The following is a 17,225-nucleotide window of genomic DNA, read 5'->3' as shown; positions in this document are numbered from 1 at the left end:
TTTGTTTTAAAGGCTGCCCTGCAAAAACCCTCTCGTGGCAAAATTCACACGCTATTTCGCAGAAGAAAAACTGCTCTTTTCATTACTAGCCGGATGATTTTGTGCCTTTCCACCCCTCCCATGAAACCACTGGCATGATGGATTTTAGTTCAGGAAACCAAAGAACTGACTGATTTCGGCTCAATGCAGATTTAAAAACCCAACAGACATAAATTATCCAAAACCACTCGAGCTCAAGATGCGCGCCCCCACGAATTCAACACCGCACACCGCAAAAGTCACCGAAGGCAGGAAAAACGCCAGCTTCCCCTCCCGGGTGAGCGCGGGATACTACTCATAAAACAGCCACCTAATTAAAAATCCCCGGGAACAAAAGACTCCATGCTCCCCGCGGCTATACCTGCAACCGCTCCGAGTGCTCAGGAGTCCGGGAGAAAGTTCAGCCTCCACCTCCTCTCGCCACCCCCCCAAAAGGTGGCCCCTCAGGGGTTAAAATGCCACCTCATTTCGGATGCTAATGTGGCCTCGGCCCCGATTCCCACCCTTGCGGAGAGCCTCCTCCCCTCTCGACCCCACCGCGGAGGAGATCGCGGCCGCCTCTACGGCCGCCGCCGCCGCCGCGGTCTCCGGGCGCGAACAAGCGATCGAGCCGAGCCGCGCGGGCAGCCGCGCGAGGAGCCGCCCAGGCCGCCGGGCCGCCTGGCCGCCGCTCACCCACCTTGCCGCGGCGCGCCCTCGCTGTGGCCGTGCGGAGCCGAGCCCAGCGTTGCCAAGTTGCCTCGGTCTGGAGCGTATCATGTTACAGCGCCGGGCTCGGGGCTCCGGCTGCGAGCGGCAGCCAGACATGATAGGCTGAGGCTCCTCTGTTTACACCCGGCCGCCGAGGGGGCGGCGGCGGCGCTTAACCCCTTCGCGCCGGGCCGGGCCGGGCCCGGCCGCTGCCGCCGCCGCCCCGCTGGCCCCGCGCCCCGCCGCCCGCGTTCCCGGTTGCCGCCCCCTGACCCTCCCCTTCTACACACACAGACACACGCATGCACGCATGCATGCATGCATGCACGCGGCCCGGGCCATCTCCACGGCCATGCCCCACGCCGTGTGAAAACTGCATCCCAAACTGGTTCCAGGCATGCTCTTAAGACCCCGATTGGAGGTATTCCACACACACACACGCGCGCGCGCGCACACACACACACGGACACGCAGACTCTCAAACATCAATATTCCCTCCTGGGCTTTTGCAGGTTGCAGTAGATTTTTTTCCAAATCGGATTTTCTCCAGAAGCGCGACTTTGCTGTGCTTACAAAAGAACCTCTTTCCCCAGCACAGGAATGAATCTCGACCCCCCTGAGTCGCCACCCGGTAAACCTCACACGGCGGTAGCGTGGACTTCATCCGGATGCGAGCGGTGGCCACGTGCCCCCCTCGTCGCGGCCAAACTAAGTCCTGGAGCTGGCGGGACGCGCTGCTCGGGGAAGGTGGGCGGCGGGGGTCCAGGTGGCGGGAGGGGTCGCCAGCGGGGCCTGGAGTCCAGCGGCGGCGGCGGGCGCGGCTTGTGTGTGCATGTGTGTGTGTGTCGCTTGGGAACTGCAGCGGGGACCGACTCGGCCCGGATCGCCCCTCGGCCTGGGCTGCTGGCGCTCGGCCACTCAGGTAGGCCCTGGGGCCCCCGGGCGGGCGGCAGGGCTGCTGCGCGAGCCTATGGTGCTCTCCAGGGCCTCGGACCGCATCCACGCCAGCCAGGGGGCCCCGGGGAGGGGAGGAGGTCCCCGGGGTTGGAAGCATGTGCTCAAGTGGCCTGAGCTAACTCTGAATGATGCACCAGGGCTGGACAACCCGTATCTGGAATACCTAATGTGGCTTCCTTTACTTTTAAATGCAAAACACTTGATACTGCAAGATCTTACATTTTAATTTTTTTTAAATTGCCTTTTTCTCCCTTTAGATCCACTTTTATCATGATTTTTGCATTGCCTCTGGGACAGCGTCCCTCCTCCCTTTAATTTCTCTTTCTTCTAGAACATTCCATCCCCTTCAGCCTCTTCCTCCATTTAACCAAGAAGGGGATGACTAAATGTCCAGAGATTCACCCGTGTTTTCTTCCAGTCCCTCCAAATCCCTCAAGTATTATTATGAATAAAGAAACAACACAAGCAGTATTTACAATACCAGGATCAATCAACATAACCGTTACCTCGTTAGCTGTCATTCCACATTTTAACTCTCATCTAAAAATAGTACACCAAGAAAAGGACTACTTAAGAAAGCATCTGTGTTTTTCCTTCATTTGTGAATAAGACCCAAGAAAGATTATATTCTTTCCTCATCTCCATGATCCAACAACTGTAATTTCTTTTCCGTCTTTAGGTTTTCTTTACCTGAACTCTGGTCGCTTTTTAAAGGTAAAGCTACAGCCACGTGACTACAGCTCACCTACCTCTTACTGGATACCTTTCCTGTCCAGGTTTCATTACCATCTAACGTCGTCCATTGTCACTCATGGAAATGCCTGATGTTTCTCAGTGTCAAGCAAGGTCTCTGCATCTCAGTGTTCTCTTTCAGTAACAATGACTCGTCTAATCGCAGCTCACAAACACATTGTATTATGTGATTATTGCAAGTATACTGCTTATTCTTTCCTGAGTGATCAATAGCTCCACTCTTTAACGAGGACATCATTAAGATATCAGAGAAAGTATTTTAACATTCCTTTGGCACAGTCTAAATTTCAAACTTATTTCAAGGTTTTGAAATTCTCCCTAGTAAAATTGGGTCAAAAAATAGAACAATAGGTATTTTGTGGGGCACTGAAAGACTAAGTTCTTAAGCAAATATCTTGGTAAGTCATAATATTTTGAAAAGGATACTTACACGAATGACTGTAATGTGTGTGACTCTTGGTGGCAGGGGGTGGGGATTGCGTGAAGTAATTGCAAATAAATACTATAGAACAGTTATAGATCCTGTAATATGAAGAAAACACATTCAATTGGAATCTAAGAAGAATTAAATAGGTACAACATTGCACCTTTAGAATTTCCCCACATCCATGGGCTTGTGAATGCTTCAGATATATACCCCCCGTGTTTTTGATGCCACCAATGATCAGATTTGGATTTGAACTAGAACATTAGGAGACAGGAAGATAAACACTCTAACTGAGGAATAAAAGGTTTTTAAATCTTAAATCACCGCTTGGGTCAAGATGAATCTCAAGAAGACTGATATTTGGCACGCTCATTTCCCCAGATAAATGCTATGTAAATTGGTCACTGATGGATAGCATTTATTAAAATTCCAATTTAACATGCTAATTAAGCCATGCCCATCTACAAATATCAGATACAGGTTAGGTAAATTTTTATATGGGACTACATTGGAATCTTCTACATGTATATCTAATTCTACCTTTTCTGAATACAAAACTAATTATTTTCAAATTGGACCAAGACATTATCCCCTGAGAATGATCAAGGGCTGACTTTGAACACAGCTGAGCAGCAGCAGCAGCCCATGGGGAAGGAAAGGGAGAGATGGGATTTTAAACAGTTTCTATTGCTAAAAAGTGAAGGACTGTTTCCATATATATCTTCCCAAGAAAAGATACAAGGTTTTCTGGCCACACCCATCCCTGCATTAAATCACTGCCATCTTTTCAATATTGGGCTCCACTGAAGAAGCACATACCCAGACACATAATAAGGCACACATTAAACGTGAATTTTCATTTCCTATTGTTTGCCATATTGCTGCTGTCAGGAATAATTAGCCTTATGGATATTGCCTTCTATAACTTAAGCATTTCTTGTCTGAGATCTGCAGAATTCCCCGCAGTTCCATGAGCAGACGCTATCAAATATGTTGAATTATGTGGCTATTTTATGTTGTAAATAAATAACCACATGGAATCATACTTGTGCTGTTAAATGAATTTTACTTATAACTGAATTTAGTTCTTTAGGCATAAAAGCCTAATGACTGCACACCACGAAAAAGATTTTTAAAAATGCATGAACCAAATCAAATCAAAGAAAATTGTGTTTTAGGAAAAAAAAGTCCACGCGTGAGCTGTTACTTCAAATTGGCACCAACTTAGCTTTAATATTAAGAGTTCTTCTGACCTTTTGCTACACAGGCCCAAAGCCTTGAAGAAAAAGTAGAGTTTAACCAAAACTGGGATGATTATCTTCTTGCTAATGGTTAAGCACCAAATCCATATTTTCAGAGATGCTCATAAAAAATCATAATCAAACACTTTTAGCTGTGTTATATATGTGAATGTGATAAAAACTAACATTGAGCACTTTGTATGACTGTCACTATACTGAACATTTGACATATACCATTTTTATTAATTTTCTAAAGCCCCAGTGAGAAAGTAATATTATTATCCCATTTTATAAATGAGGAAACCTGAGCTCAAAGAGCCCACATGGAGTGTCAGAAACTAAACCCAGCCCCAGGCCCTCAACTTAACTCATTTCACTAAACACTTATTATCGACTCATTAGTAAAAACTGGCATTAGGAGTGTAGTTCACTTTCAAAATAAGATTCGTCAGGATAATCCACACCAAAGATTTGAAAACATGATAGTCAACTTTAAAAACTGATCATTTGTGGATTTGGGAGGGGGAAAAAAGAAGAGGCACGACATCTGATCTCTCCTATGTTTTGAAGCTGCGTTTGGCGTTAAGGGAACAAGTAACATGGGCTTCCCTGGTGGCTCAGTGGCTCTCCTGTCTGTCAATGCAGGAGACGCAGGTGCAGTCCCTGGGGTGGGAAGATACCCTGGAAAAGGAACTGGCAACCCACTTCAGTATTCTTGGAAATTCCATGAACAGAGGAGACTGGCGGGCTGTAGTCCATGGAGTCGCAAAGAGTTGGACATGACTGAGCACCTAAACAACAACAATAGGGAAGTGTATCTGTCAATCCAAAATTTAGTTTCTTTAAACAGGCTTGGTTAAAAATTATACAATTGATTATGAAACTAAACTCAGCGTTGTATTCTGTTAGTAATGCATGTATGAAATGTGATATTTCATTTTTTGTCTCTGCTGTAAATAAATATTTTCAACAATTGTTCTGAAAAACTTGTCAGGTTACTTCCACTTTTACTGATATTTCTGTTAATACAGACTTCCCAGGTGGCGCAGTGGTAAAGAATCTGACTGCAATGCAGGAGATTTTGGAGGTGTGGGTTTGATCCCTGGGTTGGGAAGATCCCCTGGAGGCGTAAATGGCAACCCACTCCACTATTTTTGCCTGGAAAATCCCATGGACAGAGGAGCCTGGCGGGCTACAGTCCATGGGTTCTCAAAGCCTCAGACACAACTTAGTGTCTGAGCATGCACACATACATTTTATGTAACTGTTCCTTTTAAAATAACCAATATATCAAAGAAACTGTTTATGTCACTGAACTTACAGTGCACTGACATCAATTGGTACATAATAATTGTACAATTACTTTAGTTACATGCTGTAAATAAAATTTTAGACTTTATCTTCTGTTTTGTAAAGTGTTATTTTGTCAGGAGCACAAAAATCCCGAACAGCTGTGTGGACTCTGTTATAAGCTGACATAAACTTTATTTTAAAATCATATTTCCGGGTCCTTTTTCCAGTAAAGTTCACTTATCATTTACACTGGAACAGAAATAAAGGTTTGAAAAAAAAGACATAATAAAGGCCAATTCATAATTTTTCACAGATGTCTACAGTAAATCTAAAAGGCTAGTATACTATGTAGGTGATCCTTTGATCCAAACTACAGAAAAACCCACCCACAATATAGCTCTTTATTTCACAACTGTTTGAAATGACCCACATCCAAATTCATTTCTAAAAGATAAGTTTTCTTCTTTATTTTTAGAAGCCTTATGTTATTTCGCCAAAACCACAAGTGACTTCTGAAATCTGACCCATGATGAAGACTTATGACACTTCATCTCCAATCAGTCACATGTATGGTGTGTCCAAAGCACTGGGTCTGATTTCTGTCTTAAGGCAGATGACCTTGGGTGGAGGATGACCTTGGGCAGGAGCATGCTGGGTCCTCCACAGCCCAGGCAGGCAGAGAGGAGGGGAATAGGATGTGGGTGTGTGGAATGAGGTCTGGACGCCTTGCGGGGGGGCAATCAAGCAATACACTATCCAGAAGGCTTAGCAGGCTTCAGTCCTGTGCCAGCAGATACCCAAGTGGGAGGGACGTGGGTAAGGAAGAGAGATCATTCCTCTCTACGGGTGAGAGCAGGACCGGCCCAGGAGCACAGAGCTTTGACAAAAATCCAGAGAGCCAGCAAGAGGTCAGATGACGATGGCCCACACTCTGTCCGTGGAGTGTGTTTCTCTCTGAATAAATCCACGTCTCACGTATCACTTTGTCTCTCACTGAATTCTTTCTGCAATGAGACATCAAGAACCTGAGCTTCATTAGGTCCTGAAACCAGAAGCGACTCAATCATGCAGGGCAGCACATGGTGATCTGTGACTCAGAGATGCTGCCATGTCCAGTGGAGAGAGACTCAGAACACTGGAGATTCATGAACAATACTGAAACTCCAGCAAATGCAAGAAGCTAGCATTCTTCATTCCAGAGAAGATCACAATGTGATAATCTCAAGAAGCTCATCAACAGACCACTTGAGGCCAGATTAAAAAGTGCAGGCCCTGCACACACCCTGATCCTTGCTCTAAACTCCTCACCAAATCCCACTGGGTTGGGACACAATTTTGAGGTCATTAGCCCCACTGTGTATGACAAAGCAATAAAACTATTCTTTTCTATCACCCCATACCCCGTTCCCCCCCCCCAAAAAAAAAGAGGGGGTAGGGATGCCAGGAACTGGGAACATAGCAAGAGCTGAGGGCCCAATCAAGCCACCAAATGTCCTAAGGCAATGTTACAAGTGGGTGCGTAGCAGGGTGTGGAACCCCAGTTCTACGTGAGTCAACCTCCACACGGAGGTGCACAGGAGTGGCCAAGGAAGAGGGAGTGCCACTCATCCTTGGCAGGTGGGACACAAGGTCCCAAAGCAGCAAGACGAATTCCCAGGCTCACCCGGGGGTGGCAGTGCTTGTCCATGCTGGCAACTTATTGGGGTTCAACTTATTTGTAGGTTTTGACAATAAGAACACACTGGGGGAGGTGCATGGGTATGTGATAAATAAAGATGACTGAACTGTTTTAAATTCTTCAATCTGGACTATTTGTTTCCAGCCATCATTCCACTCACTTAACTCCAAAGCATATTTTTGTGTTAGTTCTCAAAAACTGACAACTAACTCAGATGTCAGAAAGCTAGGCCATAGATCTTTGAAATTAAATATACATAAACAATTTGTTTTCTCTGTTCAGATGCTAAAATTTAGTCATTCATTGATGGCTAGTGATGAAGTGATGTGGTCAGGTGGGTAGTTGTCTGTAAAGGCACTAGCTACCTGCAGGTCAAATCCCTCTTGCAGTGGAGAGAAGACAGAAATCACACAAAGTCCCCGTGCTCAGTCACTCAGTCCCTTTGCGACCCCATGGACTGTAGCCTGCCAGGCTCCTCTGTTCATGGAATTTCCCAGGCCAGAATACTGGAGTGGGTTGCCATTTCCTCCTCCAGGGGATCTTCACAATCCAGGGATCAAACCCACATCTTTTGCATCTCCTGCATTGGCAGGTGGGTTCTTTCCCACTGTGCCATCTGGGAAGCCCTACTGGTTAAACTTCTAGAGTCACTCTTCAAAATTCATAATATCAAAAAATTTCCAAAGAACCCATTAGGTATTAAGACCATTTTTGCAAATAGGTATTAAGGTCTTTATTGACAAACAAATCTGGATAATCATTAATTTTAAAAAGTTTTAATTAAAAATTTTTTTGTAAATTTTTTGCTCAGGAAAGTAGATTTTTTTTTTTCCCCTGCTAGTTACAAGGATAATTAAATTTCACCCTCACCAGAGGGGCAGGACAGTTCTGTCTTTGGCTGTGAAGGTGGCAGGGATTCTAATTTACTATTGACAGTGCTTCTTTCACTTTGATAGATGTGAATTCAACTTCATTTATTGAATGCCTATTATGTGCCTGAAACACCTTAGATACTTTGGCTTGAAATGCCATTTTTAAACCTCACAGGGCAAGACTAGTTTAAAATTAATGTAGAAAACTGTATTTCCATTGTTTAAAATACTCTGTAGGGGAAAATACACTGTAGGCAAATTTCTACCTGGTATCTGTCTTGGTTCATTAAAAACAAACACACAAACAAGTATGCTTAGGGTCCTGCTAGGGGCAAGGTAGGAGTTTACATGGAATCATACAAAGGTACACCTTAGGTACCACATGAGAAGAAATGAATTCTCTAGAAATGGGGAGGTGAGGGAGAGTAAAGAGAAAAACAGGTAGAGACAGAGGCTGACAGGTGAGGAAAACTCCAGTGACGGTATATCTAGTCCTGTGGGCTTGCAGTTTCTGGGTGACAGCAAGCTTCAGGGGCTGTCTCTTCTAGAATTGGCACAAACGGAATTAGGTCTTTCAAAAGACGGAGAGGAATTGAAAGGCAAAGTAAGGGCATCTATTTATTTGATGCAAAGCAAGGTGACTCTAACCCCCCAAGGCCGTCCCACCGCAGTCTGAAGATCCTGACCCATTAAGGCAAGTGTCCAGGTGAAGAGTTTGACTCAAGACTGCACAGGTGTTTCGTCTACCTTCCTTGATGGCACTTTGACTCCAAAATAGGAACCACTGTGAAAATATGTAGAACTCTGTGTTATTTTTGGCCAAAGGCCTTTGCAAGATCTTCCAAAAAAGATTTGCACAATGTGATTTCCTTCACATGAATTTTAAAGATTAGGGCAGAACAAGTTAGAGTATTTTTGAATTAATTTCATAATATTACTCATTAGATCAATATATCACAGTGTCACTTTAACTACAGAGTCCAGTATAGCTTTCAACCAGATGATATAGGTGTCTAGAATTAGTAGAAAGGCTCTAATATTTAGGCGCAAGTCTAGGCTGAATACCTGTGCCCTTCTTGCTTGTGTTCTAGAATCGATGTTGGGTAAATTTCCCTTCAAGAAATTTCTGGTAGGGTTTCAGAAGGATAGTTATAATGAGGACTTTTCTAACTGGAAAAAAAGTAGTTAGATTAGTTGTGATTAACAACAATTTATGATTAGTGAGCAAGGTCCTAAATTATAGGAACATATTCACTCCATAAAAAGCTTATTCCATTGCTTGCTGATTTTTTCTAGCAATTTTAATTAAAAAAAATCTAGTGTCATAATCAGCAATAGGAAAATCCGTGGCTGTGATTCAGATAAGCAGGCATCTTTTTGTCCACGCCTTCGGTGATGTGAAGAGACACAACTGAAATGGACGATAAAATGGGCTCCGTGCAAAAGAAAAGAACCTGTAAAGAACAAAGCAGCTTTGATAGTTTGCAGACTGACACCAGTGAAAACACATCACAGTCCACCCTTCAGGGATTTCTCCACTTGTCTACAATTTCTCTGAGAATTGGGAAATTCAGGTTCTGGACATAGCTCTTCTGATGGGCTGTGTAATCTTGCTAAATCTTAGTTTATCTGGGCTTCAATTTTTCCCTCTAAAAAGGGGAATATCTCTCGGGCCTTCTGAATCCCTTAAATGGCCGTGCAAGAGTTTCTTCCTACTCCTTTAATGTTCTAGGATAAGAGTTTTCAGTTCATAGGTATTTCTATTCATTTCTCATTTTCTTCATGTTTTTGTTTTATCCATCTTGATTTTCCACTGGCCTGATTGTTTGTTTGTCTGTCCCTCCACTCACAGTATAAAGATCAAATTTTATTTTGAAGAATGAGTAAAGAGTAAAGAAAGAGTAAAAGGGGTCAGTCATTTCCATATGTTGACATTTTAAGGCAGATGTGATTTAGAAAACAGCTGTTCTCAGCTTTATTCCACTCCATATTTTAACCTTCCATATGTTGCGATACCAGCCTCAATCTATTGTCTGTAAGAGGTGAGAGGTTCTCCATTTCATAAGGACAGCACTGATGATTAATGAAGCCAAGAGAAGCAGTAAGGTATGCATGAGCCCTACTATTATGTGTTGTTATGATATTGTTATCACATGGTTTGTTATTATATCATTGGTGGCATTCACATCTATTTGTTCTTCTCAGCTAAGACTTACATCTCTTGCAAGGTCTCTTGTCTTTCATTGCCTGTGTATCCTATCAACAACTTCAAGTAAGGTGGGCCATAAAGAGGAGGCTCTGGATGTAAGTATAGTTTAGAGCAGGGGTCCTCTACCTCTGGGATCTAATGCTTGATGATCTGAGGTGGAGCTGATATAATAAAAATAATCCTAGAAATAAAGTACACAATTAAAGACCCTGATGCTGGGAAAGATTGAGGGCAGGAGGGAAAGGGGGCAAGCGAGGATGACATGGTTGGAATGGCATCACCTACAATGGACATGAGTTTGAGCAAACTCTGGGAGATAGTGAAGGACAGGGAAGCCTGGTGTGCTGCAGTCCAGGGGGTCACAAAGATACAGATACCACTGAACAACTGAACAGCAACAATAAAAGTAACGTGGCTAAATCATCCCGAAACCGTGCTCCACCCCAGTCAGTGAAAAAATTACCCTCCGTGAAAATGGTCCCTGGTGCCAAAAAGGTTGGGGACCACCGATTGAAAGCACACCACTGGTTTCCTGCCTTCAAGAGATCACATAGCATCACCACACGTTAGGAGCCGAAAGAAACTTACAGCTCCTTGTGGAGCCCTCTTGCCTTCTTACAGTGAAGCCAGTGAGTATGACCCCAAAGACAAACATCTCCTCTATTTACTAGTGATTCTAAATATCCCTAACATGACCGCCTCCTCATATTTCCTTAAGCAAAAAAGTAGAGAGAGGCGTTATAATTTGCCTAAAGGCATCTATCAAACCGAAAGAACCGCTGTCAATAGAAAATTAGAATGCCCTCAACCTTCACAGTCAAACACTACTGCCCCGCCCCCTCTGATGAATGTGAAATTTAATTAATTATCATTGTAACTAGGAGGAAAAAAACAATCTACTTTTCCTGAGCCTAGAATCAGAACATTTATAATTTTCTATTTCCTTTTTTTTATATTTCAAAAGGGTTGAGAGATTTGTCAAAGAGTTAAATATATACCCATATCCAATTTCCCTCTAATTATGAAGAAATAAACCAACTTCAGGGCTTTCTAATACCTGTTCGACTGTGACTTTTGGTGGCTTTCGAGTCCAAAGGCAGAAAGTATGAGAGAGTATGTAAAGATGACCTTTCTCTGCTGAGACAGTATCTACTCATGCCTAAAAAGATTTGAAAATTCTTTAAATTCTCTCTTCTGCCTTTTTCCCAATCCTATTTCAAATCAATTTCCTATTTTTTCACATTCCTCCCGGCTGGCAGCTGCCCCTTCTGGGCCTTTATCTGGAGGGAGGAAGACAGGCAGGCAAGCAATTGCCTATTCACTTGATGTCGGTCCTGTTCCCGGGCTGGAGACAGAATGTCTGATCTCCATATTGTTAGCAGCTTCCAACTGCCCCATCTTCAAAAGCAATTTAACACTTGGGTCCACAGGCTGGGGTCCCCTGTCTTTCTTTTCAGTGGGAATTAAAACCTTTCTGTTCTTTGAAAGAAGACTTCTGGAAAAAAAAGAGAAACAGTCATAATAACCAACCCATAAGTCAGGTCACTAAAGGAAAAAAAAAATTCACCTGCAGTGTAAACACAGAGGATGGAAGAAGTCATGTAATAAACTCTGTATTTGTCGACTGTCCGAAGCAATACAGTTGAAGAGAAATAGCTTTCAGTCTTGCAGGGATTCTCCCGAACAAGACCAGAACTTCCATAAAACCACGGAACTGATGAGGACCACCGGCAAAAACCATGGAAAGACCTCCCCTCGCCCCCCAGCACAGACAGCTACTTGAGCGAAAATGGCATTTAGCCTTCTTGATGTGTTTGACTTTGCATCAGATGCTTCTTGGTATATAGCCAGAATTATATTTTTATAGACTTCAGAGATGCCAACGAAAGAACAACTTGTGTCCCAGGGCTTCCCATAGAAATGCCCCACATCTTTTCTCTATCCATTGTTGTACTGACTCCTGAGGAACTGATGTGCTCAGACCTTCTGTTCAGCTCCTGCGGCTGCTCTCACCACCCCCGTCTTCCTCTGCCCCACAGTGGTCCAGCCCAGCTAGGACGAAGGACTGCCACTCTTGGTAAGGATTACTGAGCTCTCTCATTTGAGTCTTTCCAAATGGATTTCTAAGTCTTTTTTATTTTTTCTTGTAGTGCACAGGAAAAGAAAAATATCATCTGGTCTAATCTCTGGAATAGAGTCTTATAAGCTCCAGGAAAACAGGGAAAAAAGGCAAGTTTAAAAATAAAATATACGGATACACTATTCTTTTATTTTTAATTCTAAGAAGTATGATCATTAAGTTCTAAATAACATACAAGATACAGATTTCTGGAAACCAGATCCCTCTTCTGATTTTTTTCTCTCTCTCTCTTTTTTTTAAACTCCAAGTTGTTACCATTTGAATAGTCATCTCCTGTCCCTGGGTCAGAAGTAGTGGGAAGACTTCTGTTTTCAGAAGTACCTCCTGCATCCATGCTTTCTCTTTAAATTTCCTTATATATCCTACCCAATTTCTCAATCTCTTCACATCTACCCTAGATGCATCGACAGCCTGCGCCACGGTCCTTGCATCCCTACTCCAGTCCACATTCGGGTCAGACCTTCCAATGACTTATTAGCAAATGCTCCTCCCACGCTCAAAGCCTCACTGGTTCCCTATTGACTACAGAATAAACCGCATCACCAACCATTATCCAGGAGAACCATCTTAGTCTTACCTTGCACTTGACATAGGATTTTTCTCACATACACCTCTCCCCCTTTCCTGTCACTTTGTCACATCACTCCCTCTGTCTAGACGTCCTTCTTCGGTCGCCCCCCACCACTTACTGCATTCTTCCTTTCTGTCTCTCTCTGTACGCCCAACCCCCCGCCTTTTATTTCTCTCTGATTTCCATAACCACTGTCACCTGGCAAGGCCTAACTGACCAGTAATGAAAGTGCCAGTCGCTCAGTCATGTCTGACTCTTGGCGACCCCATGGACTGTAGCCCACCAGGCTCCTCCATTTGTGGGGTTTTCCAAGCAAGAATTTTGGGTGCTGTTCCTTTAATTCCAATTGCCTACCAGGCTCAGAGCCAATCACTCAATGGCTTCAACAGGATGTCTACAGGCATCTAAAATGCAACATGTTCAAAGCTAATACAATCATCTTTAGGGAATTTCCTGGTGGTCCAGTGGTTAGGACTCCACACTTTTACTGCTGAGGGCCTAGGTTCAAGTCCTGGTCAGGGAACTAAGATCCTGCAAGCTGCCCAATGCAGCCAAAAAAATAAAATAATATAAAAATAAAGACCTCATCACAGTTGAACCAAAACCCTGACTTTGAGTAGTTCTCCTTTAAAAAAAATGAAATGAAATAAAATAAAATAATCATCTGCCACAAGCTTCCATCTCTTCCTGGGTTCCTGGAGTCAGTGAACAAAAAAATCTGTGTCCATCCAAATGCTCAAGAAATTTGGAAGCTGTTTCTTTTATTGGCACCGCCTTCCCCATTCCCTACATTGAATCAACCCATAGGCCCTCCACCATTTTCACAATTTTCATCTCTACCATGTCTACCTCTGTTGATGCAACCATCATTTTTCACTTGGATGTAGTCTCATACCTGCCTCTATTCTTACCTTCCTCTCACATTCTTCATACTCCATTCAGAAAAATCTTTCAAAAAGACACAAATCATCATACCAATTTCCTGACAGAAAAATTTTGAATGACTCCCCACTGCCATTGTGATAAACATCCCAATTCCTAAGTAGAGCTGATGAGACACTCTGTGACTTCACATCTCCTTGAACTTTCAATCATAGTGACAATTTCTGGCACCGTGCATAGGATATGCCTAATCTTTGGACTAGCATCCATCTTCTCTTAGCTAAGTCCTATTTTTCTTTCAGTCTCATCTTAGATGTCTCCTCTTCCTGACCTGAAAGCTTTCCTGTCCCGTGGTGGCTGCTGCTGCTGCTAAGTCGCTTCAGTCGTGTCTGACTCTGTGCGACTCCATAGATGGCAGCCCACCAGGCCCCGCCGTCCCTGGGATTCTCCAGGCAAGAACACTGGAGTGGGTTGCCATTTCCTCCTCCAATGCATGAAAGTGAAAAGTGAAAGTGAAGTTGCTCAGTCGTGTCCGACTCTTAGAGACCCCATGGACTGCAGCCTAGATGTCAGTAATCAATCAATAATATGCTTGATTATTGCATAGTCATCAAATTAAGAAAACATAAAAATCACACTTATTGCATTCTACATATTGCCTTAAAACTAGAGAATTGGAGAAGAACATAGAAACAGAGGCAGCATCATTATTTCTGACAGGCACTGGTGGCATGTTAATTTGCAAAAATTCTTGTGAGTCTGGAAGATGCAAAGATTATCCTCCCGTTTGTGAAATATGAACAGTCATAAAGTCCTCAAGTACATTCATACCTGAGTTCAAATTCCGTCTCCTGGGACTTCCCTGGGGGTCCAGTGGTTGAGATTTTGTGCTCCCAGTGCAGAGGGCAGGGGTTTGATCCCTGCTTGGGGAGCTAAGATCTTGCAAGCCACACATTGAGGAAAAAAAAAATCCTGCCTCTTCCACTTACTAGGTGTGTGATCTTGAGTAAACCGCTTGCCATTTTTGAGCCTCGTGTATGTATGTAAATTAAAAATAATATAATACCTGTGTCACTGGATTTTTGTTAAAATTAAATGAGATAATCTATGAAACGTATTTATCATAGGACTTAAATATACTAGAAATTCAAAAGCAGGGTTCATATTTCATTCAACATTCAATCTCTCACAGTATTAACTATGTGTAGACACTGAATAAAGTTGGTCTACCTGAACTGAATTTGAACTATGGATTAATTACCAACTGTAGCTCTTAGATAATGACTTGATCCTACAGTAATAAAGGTTTATAAATTTGCAAAATGTCAAGGCCAGTCATTTGAATTTGATCTGTATTGGTAAGGCAAAACAGTTCTACTCCTTGGCACTAACAGAAATGTTAATTCAATTAATCACTGTAGGCAATAAATTATTTAAAAAACTAATACTGGATCTAAAGAACTTAAACTGTAGGTGTGATATAAGTTAAAACAAGTATTTAAGCATTTCTATTTTTATCATACTCATTTATATCACATGAAGAAATTGCTTATGCAATTTATATATGTGCCTGGAAATAAATTTCATAATGTAGCACTCAATCACTGAGTTAAAAGCTAAAATTAAACAATTTTCATGGACACAAATAAAAATTAGAGTAGGTTATTAATGTCCAACAATGCCAAGCAATGCTTAACAGTCCTATGATATTATGGAATTGGAGTAGAATTTAGAAACAGAGGCAGTGTTATTGTTTCTGAGATGCATTTGGTTGTATGTTAACTGGCAAAAACTCTGAGTCTGGAAGATGCAAAGATTAGCCTCCTGTTTCTGGAATATCAACAGTCACAAAATCCCCAAATATATTTCACCAAAAAAAAAAAAAAAAAAATGGAGTTGGTTAGAGTCTTTGGAAGAAGTTGTCTCAGGATCTATTGGGTCAAAAGACAGAATATATTTCCTAGCACTGGGAAATATTAGACTTTACTCCCTGTGTGCCAGACATATTTGCACCCAGACTAAACAGTATTTATCCACTGTGCTTACTGGAACAGGGAAGCACTTATATCAGTCCAATGCCCTTCATAAGAATTAGTTTCCATCAGAGTCAGGAAAACTAATGATACAAATCATTCCCCTTATTATTTTCTTTAGTATTATGTACTTCCTCTTGGAGAAATTAAAATATTCTGCTTGGAAAATTTAGCAGAGTAAAATATTTTTTAAAGGCATCATATATTTAAAAAAAAATCTTTGTTATTTTAATGTACGCATTTATGATAAAATATATGGGCTGCACAAGTCACACAAAGCTTTCCAAAGATCCCTGTTTTTGGCTTCATGGCATCATTCCTGGAACTCTGTCTGCAAGTGATTGATGGAATTAAAAGCTGACCCAAAGAAAACCAACTATTGGCAGGGCCAGCATCCAGTAAATGTCTGTCAGGATTGCTCTGACCAACAGGGGCTGCACTCTGTACTAGATGGAGACTAGAATCCATTGATCAGATCCTGTTTTGGAGAAGCTAGGTTTGCAGATAAAATGGGGGAACATCAACCAGCAGTGGTGTGAGAAGCAGAAGCAGGGAATACGTAACCTAACCAGATAACCATACTGGTTGCTGCTGCTACTGCTGCTAAGTCACTTCAGTCGTGTCCGACTCTATGCGACCCCATAGACGGCAGCCCACCAAGGCTTCCCTGTCCCTGGGATTCTCCAGGCAAGAACACTGGAGCGGGTTGCCATTTCCTTCTCCAGTGTATGAAAGTGAAAAGTGAAAGTGAAGTCGCTCAGTCATGTCTGACTCTAGTGACCCCATGGACTACAGCCTACCAGGCTCCTCCTTCCATGGGATTTTCTAGGCAAAAGTACTGGAGTGGGGTGCCATTGCCTTCTCCAACCATACTGGTTAGCGATGGGTATTTCTCAATGCTCCCTCCACTCCCGTAAAACCTGGCTCAACCATTGCTCATGTGTCATGATTGACATTTGTTTCTTCCAGGCCTATGGACACGGGTTTCTGTGTCTTTCTTTCTTTGCCAAGTTTCTTGATCATACCTAGGTAACCTGAGTACCTCTAAATCTTTATATTCCAAAAGCACCCACTGCAGTATCCACCAGCTTTCTCTCTCCAGGCTGGTTTTCTCCATAACAATGGTTAGTTAATATTTACTCACAAAAACTGAGCTCGTAAGAAATGTCTCTTTAAAAATGTGTTGTATTTAGAGCAAATACATTAGCATGCTTTTTTTTTTTTTATTGCCAAAATGTTTTGAATAATCATCTGTCAATCACATTTCCCTTTTGTGGGAAGAGAAAGGTCAGCAAGTTGGCAAAAAAAAAAAAGTGACAGCTCTGGATAGGGTTTTGGTAGGTGGGGATAAAAAGTCACTTCTCATGTACACAGCTGCGTGTAATGAATGCAACATGTTTGAGGCCTATTCTTGGATCAGTTCCCCTACATTTTAAACTC

The 17,225-nt window shown here is 42.6% G+C and overlaps 1 protein-coding gene, 1 long non-coding RNA gene and 1 other non-coding gene across 12 annotated transcripts in view; 2 read left to right on the top strand and 1 right to left on the bottom strand.

Annotated features, from left to right (window-relative positions):
- TENM3 (teneurin transmembrane protein 3) overlaps positions 1 to 17,225 on the bottom strand; it is a 2,742,616-nt gene that overhangs the window by 335,184 nt on the left and 2,390,207 nt on the right. Inside the window, exon 1 of one of the 8 annotated variants that reach the window (XM_070781698.1) lies at positions 719 to 865. The exons of 6 other annotated variants lie outside the window; for them this stretch is intronic. The gene's annotated coding sequence lies outside the window, so the exon portion shown is untranslated. Of the gene's footprint in view, positions 1 to 400; positions 510 to 718; positions 866 to 17,225 lie in introns of those variants that run through there. One more of the 8 variants, XM_070781699.1, reaches the window with a different exon arrangement.
- Positions 932 to 5,620, top strand: LOC139180212 (uncharacterized). Of its 3 annotated transcripts, none has more exons than XR_011564527.1 (3): positions 953 to 1,476; positions 2,366 to 2,532; positions 4,753 to 5,620. It is a non-coding gene; the product is annotated as an uncharacterized lncRNA (long non-coding RNA). The 3 variants fall into 3 exon arrangements; XR_011564526.1 differs by lacking the exon at positions 4,753 to 5,620 and having other exon boundaries at positions 954 to 1,241; positions 1,323 to 1,476; positions 2,366 to 3,906; XR_011564525.1 differs by lacking the exon at positions 4,753 to 5,620 and having other exon boundaries at positions 932 to 1,476; positions 2,366 to 3,906.
- Positions 13,321 to 13,393, top strand: TRNAK-UUU (transfer RNA lysine (anticodon UUU)). Its single transcript has one exon. It is a non-coding gene; the product is annotated as a tRNA-Lys (tRNA).

Source organism: Bos indicus, chromosome 27, assembly GCF_029378745.1.
Source record: "Bos indicus isolate NIAB-ARS_2022 breed Sahiwal x Tharparkar chromosome 27, NIAB-ARS_B.indTharparkar_mat_pri_1.0, whole genome shotgun sequence".
Taxonomy (NCBI): Eukaryota; Metazoa; Chordata; class Mammalia; order Artiodactyla; family Bovidae; genus Bos; species Bos indicus.
The sequence above is the reverse complement of the archived record's forward strand: the minus strand, read 5'-3'. Positions and strand labels throughout refer to the sequence as shown.